Source organism: Balaenoptera borealis (assembly GCF_965194805.1).
Source record: "Balaenoptera borealis genome assembly, chromosome: 12".
Classification (NCBI taxonomy): domain Eukaryota; kingdom Metazoa; phylum Chordata; class Mammalia; order Artiodactyla; family Balaenopteridae; genus Balaenoptera; species Balaenoptera borealis.
The window spans coordinates 10290727-10303911 of record NC_138869.1 but is presented as its reverse complement, the minus strand read 5'-3'; the positions used below and the strand labels follow the sequence as shown (position 1 = coordinate 10303911).

At 48.8% G+C, this 13185-nt stretch overlaps 1 protein-coding gene across 1 annotated transcript in view; it reads left to right on the top strand.

Moving 5' to 3' along the window:
* The first annotated feature begins 4218 nt into the window (after window positions 1-4218).
* Window positions 4219-13185, top strand: part of SLC6A1 (solute carrier family 6 member 1) — a 49790-nt gene continuing 40823 nt past the window's right edge. Inside the window, exons 1-2 of the mRNA XM_082345589.1 lie at window positions 4219-4362; window positions 8737-8967. The gene's annotated coding sequence lies outside the window, so the exon portion shown is untranslated. The remainder of the gene's footprint in view (window positions 4363-8736; window positions 8968-13185) is intronic.

The following is a 13185-nucleotide window of genomic DNA, read 5'->3' as shown; positions in this document are numbered from 1 at the left end:
GAGATCGAGGAAGGCTTCCTGGAGGAAGGAACATCAGAAATGGGCCTTTATGCAAAGAGGCACAGACTGGTCCTGCCTGGGGCTGCTCTGAGCATCTTCTCATTTCATCCTCATGATAGCAACCCAGCGATGATTATAGCAATGATTGTATCTACTTCACAGATGAGGAAACTGAGGCCCAGTCAGGCTAAGTCCTTTACCCAAGGTTCCACGGCCAGGAAGCAAAGGAGTTGAGACTTGAATACAGGTCTTTCTGTCACCAAAACTCATGTTCTCACCAGCATCTGAAGGCCCTGCTCAATTAGCCCTGCCAGAGCTCCCCAAGATGTGGCCACTCGCCCCTGGGGACCCCCACATCACTCCATCCCAACATCATGCCTGACTCTCCTGCCGTGGGCTGCGATCAGCTGTGTCTATGGGCAGGGGGTCATCATGGCATCACCCACACCCACACCCAGCACTGGGCTTTGCAGGCTGGGAGCCACCCACAGATGTTTGTCAAGGGGACTTTAATCCATGGAACCTGAGATCTCAGAGGGCTGCTGTGAGGATTCCAAGAGTGGACAGTCAGGAAGAGTCTGGCTTAGTGCCGGGGGAAGGCTGCTGTTGGGCTGTTTATTATTATTTGGATTCAACCAGCCTCCCTTCCTGGATTCAAAGCAATTCCTGTCCCCAGGGAGGTGCAGACCAGAGAAGGTCACATGGCCACATGAGGCCCAAAGCCAAGTTTCCTGACTCCGGACTCCCCAGGAAGTGCTCCCTGACCCTCAGAAACTTGCCCACTCAGCCTCACTTGAGTTCTGCATCTTTTGACAACAGAAAATCCCCTAAGGAAATAATTCAACCCCAGCTCCATCACCGAACCACACATCTGTTCCCACCTCACCCTGTTCCCGCTGCTTTCCCTGTTACTGACCAGAGGTTGGACGCCCTGCTTGTCAGACTAGCCTGGAGTGTGCTGTGGAGAGTGTGTGAGCTCAGGGAGTGTGGTGTGTGTGTGTGTGTGTGTGTGTGTGTGTGTGTGTGTGTGTGAACCCTGCAGGAATGTGAGTGTGTGCGTACATAAGAAAAGATGCTGCCCCTTGTGTTTCTCCTTTGCTCTCACACTACGACCACACGCACACTTTTGACACCAGACATGTGGGTTTTCCACACATCAAGCAATTCTGTGACCCCAGCTGGGTGTCCTACAATTCAACTTAGTTCTGACGCTGTCTCCCTGGAGTTAGCGTCAGATTCCACATGCTGAGGGCTCAGTCCCACAAGATTTCCCCCACTTCAGACATCAGTCACATGTCCGGAGTTATCGCCTGCACTTCTGACCAACCAGATATAAGTCAGGGTCCCCATAACCCCCTCGTTGGTTTTGATAATTTGCTAGAATGGCTCATAGAACTCAGGGAAACACTTGCTTAGGTTACCAGTTTATTGCATAACAACGGATGCGGGTGAACAGCCAGATGAAGAAGTATGTACGGAATGGTCCAGAAGTGTCTCAAGTAGAGGAGCTTCTATCTCTGTGGAGTTGGAGTGCACCATCAACATGTGGATACGTTCACCAACCAGAAGCTCTAGGAACCCCATACTTTGAGGTTTTTATGGAGCCTTCATCATAGAGGCACGGCCAATCATTAACTCAATCTCCAGCCCCTCTTCTCTTCCAGGAGGATGAGGGGCGAGGCTGAAAGTTCCAAGCTTCTAATCATGGCTGGGTCTTTCTGGGGACCAGCCCCCATCCTGAAGCCATCCAGGAGCCCACCAAGTGTCACGTCATTAGAAAAAATCACTCCTATTATTCAGGAAATTCTAAGGGTTTCAGGAGCACTGTGCCAGGAACTGGGGGCAGAGATCAGTATATATATTTTTTATATGATCTCACAGTGGGTGTGTATGTATGTGTGTGTGTTGTCTCTCTCAGCCAAGGCTGTGCCATGCTGCAGTAACAAGTGGTCCCCAGAGCACAATAGCTCACAGCAATGTAGATTTACTTCTCAGCATCTACATTACTTCGAGGGTCACCTATGGCTCTGCTCCCTGTCAGCAACACCCTGGGACCCAGAGTAAATGGGCAGCCTCTACCCGGAGTGCCACAGGTCACCACAGCAGAGGGAAAAGAGAGCCTGGAGGACCTGGAAGCTGGCTCTGGAGGCTCCCACCCAGAGGGACACACAGCTCTTCCCCTCCAATTTCAGGGGCTGGAGCTGGTCATGTGACTGAGTCTGTCCTCATGGGAAGTGGCCCCTCCCTCAGGGAGAGCCAGGAGGCACCCCTGAACTGGAGCCAGCGTACCCCACTCTGATTCAGCAGTGTGAGAAACTGTGCGTCTCAGTGGGTCTTGGTTAGTGTGAGAAAGTGCAGCTGCACAAATCTACCTTTTGGGATACCTTGTGCTCTGGGTGTGGACAGGTGTAGGTAGGTGTTTCTGGATGTAAAACAAGTGTGTAAGTGGTGTGCACAGGAGCCTGTAGGTGAATGGACAAATGGGAGTGCACATGTGATGGGAAGAATGTGAGTCGGGGGTGTGAGCATGTGTGTGCAAATTATGCATGTGCATATGTGTGTGTGTGCAAGCATGTGTGCAAGCATGTGTACACATGTGTGCACGTGTATGCCACACGCCCTAGCCATGGCACTGAGTCCATCTGTATGGACAGCAAACGCCCCCCACACTCACACCCGAACATACGCTCCCTTCTACAGGGAAGAAGCTCTCACAGATGGGAGGTGAGATGCTCAATTTCCCAGCTGATGATTTAGCAGGTTCATTCACCCCTCATTTGTGGCCATCTGTCACCCTCCACACGGCAGCTGGGCTATCTCCACCTGGCCTGCGCACTGTGGCTGCAGAGGAATGATGACAGGACAGCAGGCAGGGATTCTGTCCTCAGCTACCAGCTCCAGAGACTGAGGTCCCCTTCCAGTCCCAGGACTGACTCTCTCAGAGCTGCCCTGGGGGATGGGGGCCCAGGTGGGACAGACCCAGCCCTGAGCGATCCCCAAAGATAAGGCTCTTCCAGAAGGGATTTGGGGGTCTCCAAAATGCCTTAGACACCCCCAAACCTCCAGCAACCCTCCCGTACTCCCAGCTCGCCCCTCCTCCCGCTACGGGAACCTCCAGCCAGAACAAGCCAGCCCCTAATAGTCACCTTCTCCGGGTGCTGATCCTGTGTGAGGCTCTGTGCTAAGCGCTTGACATGCGCTATCTCATTTAGACCCAAAATGTTGGGGCTGCTCTTCTCCCTGATCGACAGATAAGGAAACTGAGGCACAGAGAGGTGCACACGTTCACACAGCCCACTGGTAGTAAAACCAAGTCTTGAGCTAAAGTCTCCCTGTTCGAATGGGCCCAGGGCTGCTCCAGGTTACCTCTTCCAGGAAGCTGCCCAACTAGCAGCCTGGAGGGGCCAGGCCTGGGCTGTGGCAGGACAGCAGCCCTGGATGTGGATGCTGGGGGAGGCGGTGGAACAGAGGGTCCAGGTCACCCCATCTTCTTCTCTGGTGACCACCCTACCCCTTCCCAGGAGAGAGACCTTCCCCCCTTGATCCTGCCTTCTGATTCCAACACTTCCTTGAAATGAGCCTCTCAAGCCAGGGCTGCTTTTGTCATGTCCCTGCTCAACCACCGTCCTGGCTTGGAATGAAGTCCAGCCTCCCTAACGCGCCGCACCTGGCCCTGGCCTTGGGCCTCGCCCCCCTGTCCGGCCTCACAGCCCCACCTCCCCTCCGCTCTTGCGTTGAGTTCCTCACCCACGCTCCTTCACCTCTGATGCTTTGCTTTCCCTCCACCAGTCTCCTTCACACTTTCCCAGCTCACTTCTGCCCACCCTGCCCTCCTCGCGGAAGTCTTCCCTGCCCCGCAAGGCCACGGCAGATCCCGTCTCCAAGCTGCCCTCCCCTCCCCTTCCCTTCGTGGAGCCTCTCACACCACAGGGGATTTGTGTCTCCCCCACTGAACTGTAAGTACCCGGGGCACATGGTGCTTCCCTGGTCACTCACTTAACAGACGTTATTGATCTCCCCCTGCCCTGGCTTACACTAAACATTGTCTAGGGGAGGGGGCTTATTGGGTCATATAAAAAAAAAGTCCCAATGGGGCTTCAGGCGTTGCTGGATCCAGGGGCTCAGATGATATCAATAGGACTCATTATGACTGAGTTTCACTCTCACTACTCCTTGACTACATTTGCCTCTATTTTGGCCTTGATTTTAGGCAGGCACTCTTCATCAACAGAGGTCTGGGATTCATTCTGATTGGGCCAGCTTTGGTCATGTGCTCCTCCCTGAACCAATCACTCAAGTGAGGATGATGAATTTACCCTGATTGGCCAGGCCTGGGTCACGTGCCCATCTCTAGAGCCAAAGGTGAGTCCAACTCCACGATATGACATGCACCATAGTATATGGAGTGGCCTTGGGAGTGGACACCAAGAGACGTCCATGTGGCCCTCCCAGTGGACAGTTGGGGGTTCTTTGTGCAGGGATTGTCCTTAGGCTTTCTCCTCATGGTGTCATCATTCCTCCCTGGATAACTGCAGCCACCTCCTAAATGCCTCTTGGTCCCCCCGACTCTCCATCCAACCCACACCACACACCATCACCAGATTAATCTTCCCAAGGCTTCCCAGTAAGTCCCCTGCTCAAGAACTTTCCTTGGCTCCCCAATGCCATCAGGACAAGGTCCTCGTGCCTCAGTCTGGTGCTCAAGGCCCCCTGTGATCTCACTTTAGTTGTTTTTCTCAGCCTTGTCTCCTCCACTCTTCTATGCTGGACTAGGAGTCCAAGACTTGAGTTGCCATCACTGTTCACTAGCTGTATGACCTTGAACACAATTCAGTATTGAAGAAGAGCAAAGTTGGAGGACAGACACTACTTGACTTCAAGACTTCCTGTAAAGTTAGAGTAATCAAGACAGTGTGCTATTGGTGAAAGAACAGACAGATAGGTCAATGGAACAGAATGGAGAGCCCAGAAATAGATCCTGATAAATAGAATCAACTGATCCTTGATAAAGGAGCAAAGGAAATGAAATGGAGCAATGATAGTCTCTTCAACAAATGGTGCTGGGACAGCTATACGTCCACATGCGAAAACATGAATCCAGACACAGACATTATACCCGTCACAAAAATTAACTCACAATGGATCATAGATCCTAAATATACCTAAATATAAAATGCAAAATGAGAAAACTTGTAGAAGATAACGTAGGAGAAAATCTATATAACTTTAGGTATGGTGATGACTTTTTAAATAACACCAAAGGAACAATTCAAGAAAGAAATAATTGATAGGCTGGACTTCATTAAAATTAAAAACTTCTGCAGAAGACGATGTCAAAAGAATGAGAAGGCAAGCCACAGACTGGGAGAAAATATTTGCAAAAGACATATCCAAAATACACAAAGAACTCTTAAAACTCAACAATAAGAAAACAAACAACCCAATTTGAAACTCAAAAGATCTTACCAGACACCTCACCTAAGAAGATATGCAGATCAAAACTAAGCATATGAAAAGATGTCCCACATCATATGTCATCAGGGAAATGCAAATTAAAACAACAATGTGATACCACTACACAAATACACACTACCACAAATCTGGAACACTGACAACTTCAAATGCTGGTAAGGATTTAGAGCAATGGGAGCTTTCATTCATTGCTGGTGGGATTGCAAAATGGTGCAGCCACTTTGGAAGACATTTTGTTGGTTTCTTACAAAACCATACTCTTACAATGCTATGCAGCAACACCACTCATTGTTATTTATCTAAAGGAATTGAAAACTTACCTCCACAAAAAAACCAAACATAGATATTTACAGCAGCTTTATTCATAACTGCCAAAACTTGGAAGCAACCAAGATGTCCATTCAGTAGGTGAATGGAAACATAAATTGTGGTACATCCAGACAATGGAACATTATTCAGCACTGAAAAGAAATAAGCTATCAAGCCATAAAAAGACATATTAAATGCGTATTACTAAGTGAAAGAAGACAATCTGAAAAGGCTACATATTGTGTGATTTTGACTATATGACATTGTGGAAAAGGCAAAACTATGGAGACAGTAAAAAATTACTGGTTGCCCAAGAGTGGGGCTAGGGGAGGGCTGAATAGGTGGAGGACTGAGAATTTTTAGGGCAGTGGGTACCATAATAATGGTACATGTCATTATACGTTTGTCCAAACCCACGGAACATATATAATAACACCAAGAGTGAACCCTAAGGTAAACTGTGGACTTAGGGTGATAATGTTGTGTCAATGTAAGTTAGTTCATCGGTCGTAACAAATGTACCAATTTGCGGGGTGGTGTTGATCATGGGGGAAGCTGTGCATGTGCGGGGGCAGGAGGTATATGAGAAATGTCTGTCCCTTCCTCTTAATTTTGCATGAACTGAAAACATTTTTAAAAAAGGTTTTGTTGTCGTTGTTGTTGTTTTAAAGCAAGTGGCAGAATGACAACCAGAGTACAATGCTATTTTTATAATATAAACACACAAACAAACAAAAAGATGTTTACTAGGTATATATAGATGTACCCAAATGGGAAGAAAAAAATGTCTGGAAGGACATGCAGCAAACTGTTCCTATTATATCTGCAAAGTGGAGGAGGAGTAAATGAGGATTAAATGGGAAGATCAAAGGGAACTTTTGTCTTAAATATTGTGATCGTTTATAGGGTGGAAATACCAGAAGTACTCGGCTAATTAATAGTATTTTTTAAAGAGGAAAAAAGAAGGAAAACAAAATAAGGAAAGAAAGAAGAGAGGGAGGGAGAGAAAAGGAAGGTAAAAAGAGAAGTAAGAGAGGGTCAGAGAGAAAGGGAGGGAGGGGGAGGGCAACGGGGGAAGCAGAAGAGAGCAGAAAGGCCCTGTGACCCCCACTTTACCCACCTGCCAAGATGTCTCCGGCCCACATCAGCCTGGGCAGGCAAGCTGCAATCCCAGGCCTCTGCCATATTCTCTCCCATTAAGATGTCAGCCCTCTCCTGGCTGCTGCCCGCCCCTAGCCCTGGCCTCCGGTGGAGTGCTTTATTCTCCTTATCAGTCAGTGAGAACCAGCAAGGACCACATCTCTGGACCCATGCCTGGGCCACTGATTGCAAATTGTTTCTGAAGGAGCATTTTGCAATGGGCTTTCCCTCTCCCGGGACTATTCTAGGAATGTCAATAGCTTCTGTTTGGAATAAAAATGCTGAATCCATTTCTCTCATAAATAACAATATTGTGATTAGCTGCCATTTGGATGGCAGATAATGAAAGTGGAGCAGGCATTTGCTGCTTCTGGATTTCCTAAGATAGAGATAGATGTATGGATGCCAAAGCCCTGATGGGGCATCCACTCCATGCCAGGGTTTGAGTGCCATGAACTCCTTCTGCCTCTCAACAGCTCTCCTAGGTAATCACGGCTGCGCCTGTGTAATGGAGGAAGAAACTGTGGCCCAGGTATGTCACTCAGCTATGAGGTCCTAGAACGAGCCAGGAACTCCTGAGTCTAAGATCAGGATTCACACGTCTACCCCAGCTGCCCCTCACTCTTGGAAGGCGAAAGTTCCAGAAAGTGAATAAGGTTGAGCAGACTCTGGATAATGCTCCATGCCTCAGCCCCATCAGGCAACAGCTACCTTTGCAGTGTCCACCCCTTCCCCACTGGAGGATACACAGTGTGTCACCCATAACCCTGGACCTGACCTTTCCCAGGGGCTCTGGCCAACCTCCCACTCTCTTTCCTGTAATGCTGTGCCTGGGGGCTTCCCCGCACCCCCAGAAGGCTGCTCGGCCAAGTGCCTCCTAGTGCAGAAGTGCCAGGAAATTAGTACCCTTGGAGCAGTCTTCAACCAAAGGCTGGCAAGAACTGGTGTATCAATACCCCAGCTCCCTTTCCCCTCAGGTAGGGTAACTCTGAGATGCATGTGCTACCGTGTTTCCTAGAGTTTCGTCCCTGGAATTAAGTGCCAGCTTCCCACCTGGTAGCTGGCTGGATCAAACACCCTATGCCGGCTGCCTGCCCTTCTCACATCCCTCTTCCCTACTGTGTTAGCTCTGCCTCCCAAATAACCCACTTGCACTCAAGTCCTTGTCCTCAGCTTGGCCTCTGGGGAACCCAGAAAATATACAGACACCCTCTGTATCTTAGTTTAAGCTGTAAAATTGGTATAACACCTCCCATCCTGTGGGGTCACTGGGAGGGTGATTGCAATGATTTGTGCGAAGGGCTCTGGCACTAAGTAGAAGCTCAATAAATACGTAGTTACAGTACTTAGAATTATAAAGGCATGAACTTGCCCATGGTAATGCAGCTCCTGGGATGTGAATTAGTCTCCCCACCCTGAGGCCCATGTTCTTTCCGCAGCACCAATTGCCTCTTGGTGCCTTTCTCCCAGGCCTCTGGTTTCCCTCCAGCACAGTCACCACACTCCCCCCATCTCCTCTTGGAGGTCCTCAGTGCCCTACACATGGGAACCAGCCTGGGCTGGTTGTCAGATGCCCGCAGGTGACAGTGACATTCAGTTCCGTCCTGAGAGTGACTGAGATGCTGGCCAGCAGGCAGGGTTTTCACTTCCAGGAGGCTGGCAGTGCTCAGGGGAGAAAAAGTCAGAATTCTCAGAACTCCGAGCCCTTCTCACACCCTGTCTATCCGAGGGGCCAATGGGCAGGTCCTCAAGAACCTGCCACATGAGTGAGACGTGAGCCCATGGTTTTCAAGTGTGCATTTCTCTCTTCAACAGATATTTAGTGAGCACTTCCTGTGTGCCAAGCACTGGGCTGTGTACCCATTCCTGACCTCGCAGAGCTTACAGTCCAGAGAGAGAGAGAGGATGAAACCAGGAGTTAAACAACTCAGTGTGTGCATTTCTATGATGGGGAAACGTGCAGATGAATCCAACCAGGGAACGGGGCCGGGCCATGAGGGCAGGAGTCATCCCACTGGCATCCAAGCCAAAACCTGCAGAGTAAAGGTAAGTCCACTAGAGAAGAGGATAAGGGAACAGTGTTCCTGGCAGAGGGAACAGCATATGTAAAGGCCCAGAGGTTGGGACCCTTGAGGAGCACTGAAAGTAGCCTCATATATCTGGATGTTGGCAATGAGTGTGGAAGGAACCCAATAGCCCTGGGCTCTCTGCCCTGGGAGCAGATACAAAGTGTCAATGAATATTGAGCCCCTATTGTGTGCAGGGCTCCAAGGAACAGCAGTCTGTGCCCCCATTGAAGGGAGAGTGGTGAGTACCTTTAAAGGGAAGCAGGAACGAGATCTGTGTGGGAATTGGAGGCATGAAGAAATCATATGCAGTTGGGCAAAAGCCAGACAAGATTCTTGGAGGTGGTGGCATTTGAGATTGCCTTCAATCCTCAATTAGAATCTTATTGACTCGGGGGTAGAGCAGATTGCAAATGGCCCCTGAATAATAAGAGTATTTGAGCATTTACCACGCACCAGAACATGAGCTGGCTTTCTCCCAGCAATGCTGTCAGGTAGAAGCTATAACTATTATTATTATTCCCATCCTATAGATGAGGAAACTGAGGCCCAGGAAGGTGAGGTCACTTGGCTAAGGTCTGTCTAGCTCCAAAGCCTACACATTACCCACAAACTGTACGCTGTGGAGAAATGTTTATCGGGCTATCTCCTTGGGACAGGCCCTGTCTGCACTGAGAACAGCCTGCTCCCCATCTTGTGGGGGGTTGCCTCTTTGGAAGTGGCAGTCTATCAGGGTGTTGCAGTATTGAGCCCAGCATGGTATGACATGCACAAATATTTGAACATTCAGCAACAAGGCCGCTGCCAAGGATCTGCCCCAGCGTGACTCATGGACAGGATAACAAAATGATATTATGTCCTATTATCCCCCGCGAGGTTTATTGTAGTTTTTCAAGTGGTTACACACATTAATGTGGTGGCTCTTTTGCTAATGGGGGAATTTCTGGTATGGAGGGGGTGCGGTTAAGGTAATAGCATCCCTTCTGAAAACAAAACACCAAGTCCTGTTTCCCTACAGGGGATATTTTCTTAGGTGGAAGGGAGGCTTGTCAGTGTTACTAGAATTTTGGACAAGCTGGATGATGGAATTGTGTTGTCTGTGGAAACAGAGTCTGCTAGGAGCAGCTGAAGGGTTCAGCACAGGAGGCCTGGGCAAGGTGTGGGGAGCAGACTCAGGTGTGGCCTTCCCCCTGAGCCCCTCACCCAGCAGCCTGAGGACTTGGGATGTCAGAAGGGAAGTGAAATCTCTTTAATTTGAAAGTGAGGAAACTGGGCCTCAGAGAGGGAAAGGGACTTGCCCAAGGACACACAGAGGACTGATGACAGATCTGGACATCCCGAACCCCCCCTGCCCCTCGCAAAATCAGGTCTCTTCCCACAGCATCACCTGTGGCCTGATGAGAGGTTGCCTGGGGGTGCAGGGACGAGATTAATGAACTTCATGGCCCAGGGTGCCACCTTTGGAGATGGCCAGGCTTCATTTGGGATCCCAGCTCTGCTCCTCTTCTACTGTGTGACTTTGGGCCAGTGACTCTCTGTTTCCCCATGGGTCAGTGATTAGCACGCAGCAGTGCTCCAAAATACAGCTGGCAGTCATCACCTTCCTGGCTCTGCTATCAGGTAGCCAGGTGCTTGCAGGCAACTCACTGTGTCTCTCCAGGCCTCAGTTTACGCATTTCTAAAATAAAGGTACTCGACTAGGTAATATCTCAGGGCCATCTCCAGTCTGATGCCCTGTAAGTCTATGACTCATTGAACTACCCCAAGTCAAGGGAAGGGAGGGGACTACAGCAATAATATTAACAATAATAGTTTCAACCATTTATTGAGTGCCCACTGTTAGGTGCCAGTCCCCCTCCTGTCACGCCTCCAATATTACAGCAGCCCCCTACTGGTCTCCCGGCTTCCAATCTTCTCCCCTTCAATCCACCTTGCATACCTGGCCAGTCTCAACAATCTTAAATCCTGTCTTACTGTTTCTGCTCCAGCACATTCAATGGCTCCCCAGTGCCCCACAAGGTCAAATCCAGTTCTTCCATGTGGTGATTAAACCTTCCATGGTCAGGCCTTGCCCTCTTTAATGGAATCTCCTATCAGCTGTGTTGTCTCTTTGTCGAGTCCTCCCCCGTATCTCGTCTCAGAGGTGCTCAATGAACATTTGTTGAGTGAACGAACACATGGGTGAAATGTTTCTCTAAATTAGGCTACGCAAACTTTAGTCACTTGCAAACCAGCTACGAGAGTTTTGCAAAAATCTGTGCATTGTGTCTATTTTTATTTACTTAAGTATTTTCCTTTTTTAGATTAAATAAATGTATCTGAAAAGGAAACTGTACATCACACTGTAACTAGAAGATCAGTATCTCTTGCCAGAAATAGGTCTCCACTAAAATAGATACAAGGACAGATGAGCAATGTGTTCAATTCTAACTAGATATTGGTGTCTACCAGGGCTACAGTCCTAGGGCTTATCGCTCTTAGTTAAAATGGGATGGCTCAGTACTGTGAGAGGTGTTAAAGACAAATTACCCCAACCTGAGACTTGCCCATGGGCAGAAATCACAAGGATGTTACAGGGAGATGAATATGGAAGAGCTTTTGTGCACCAAGTTATTCCACCTCACTGAAAATTATCCTAGCTACCACCAATGGTTGCCAGCCCGCATTTTGGGAACTCTGCTAACAGAACCCATCTCTCTAGCCCACGAGGGATGCATGTGAGTTCTCTGGAAGACTTTAACCGGGCTTTTAGGAAGGGCATGGGGACGGTGCATCAGACATCTCAACTTTATAGTATAGGGTCCCTTATCTGAAGTTCCCCCGCTTCACAGGAGACAGTCCTTGGAACACCAGTGAGATAAGAGTTTGTTGTTTGAAACCATCCGCGTGGTGGAATAATGAGTTTCCCATCACTGGAGATGTGCAGACAGATGCTAGACAGTCATGGGCAGGCGGGGAGGGGAGCGGGGAGCAGGGGATGTTATGGAGATAATTCAAGCAGTAGATGGTCGGTCTATGAAACTGACCTGACAGCCAGACTTTGCTTTCGTATGTAGGCAAAACACATTTTTTAAAAAATTTATTTATTTAATTTATTTTTAGGTGCGTTGGGTCTTCGTTGCTGCACGCGGGCTTTCTCTGGTTGCGGCGAGCGGGGGCTACTCTTTGTTGCCATGCGCGGGCTTCCAATTGCAGTGGCCTCTCTTGTTGCAGAGCATGGGCTCTAGGCGCACGGGCTTCAGTAGTTGTGGCTTGCAGGCTCTAGAGCGCAGGCTCAGTAGTTGCGGCGCACGGGCTTAGTTGCTCTGCAGCATGTGGGATCTTCCCAGACCAGGGCTTGAACCCGTGTCCCCTGCGTTGGCAGGCAGATTCTTAACCACTGCGCCACCAGGGAAGCTCCTGCAAAACACATTTAGAGCAATGAAAATAGAGGGGAATTAACTTCTGAATAGGAATACAGAAAAAAGAGAGATGATTGTAAGTGAGATTATCGAGGAGACTTGAAGGAAGAAAGGGGAGTTGAAATGGTTACTATAATTTGTTTACATCAGTAATGCTTCCTATTTCTCAATCCAAAACTGGATTCATTGCACTATTTTGGTTTTAATCAACATAAACTGAACTCAAACTTGCGTAAGTGACAAAAAAGGAACTTAATGAGATTGAAATAATGAAACTGCCTTCAGGCACGGCTGAGTCCAGGGACTCAAACAATACTCATCAGGACTCTGTCCATTCTCCGTCTCTCAGTTCCGCCTTCCTCTGTGTCGGCTTCATTTTCAGATATGATCTGTTCATGGAGTGACAAAGCCGGCTGCCAGCAGTTCCAGGCTTAGGAACCGTGGTGGAGATCAAACTTGTGTTTGACAGTAGTTTTAGCAAAAGTCCCAGGAAGAGTTCTCATCAATGCAGTATATGTCACACGTTCTTTCCATTGAGATCAGGGTGATGTGCTCTGGCTGTGCCTGGGTCACATGTCCACCCCTGAAAGGAGGGAACTCCACCCAACCATATGAATGTGAGTGGAGAAGGGGAAGTTCCCCAAATCAAAACTGAGGTGCTATCGCCTGAACAAGCTGAAATGAATGTCAGGCAAGAAAAAATAGCTTCCATATTTGCTACCCTCATACCCTTGCTCAAATCTGTGCCCCGCATCTCCATCCAGATAGCATCTATTCATCCTTTGGCCATCAGCTCA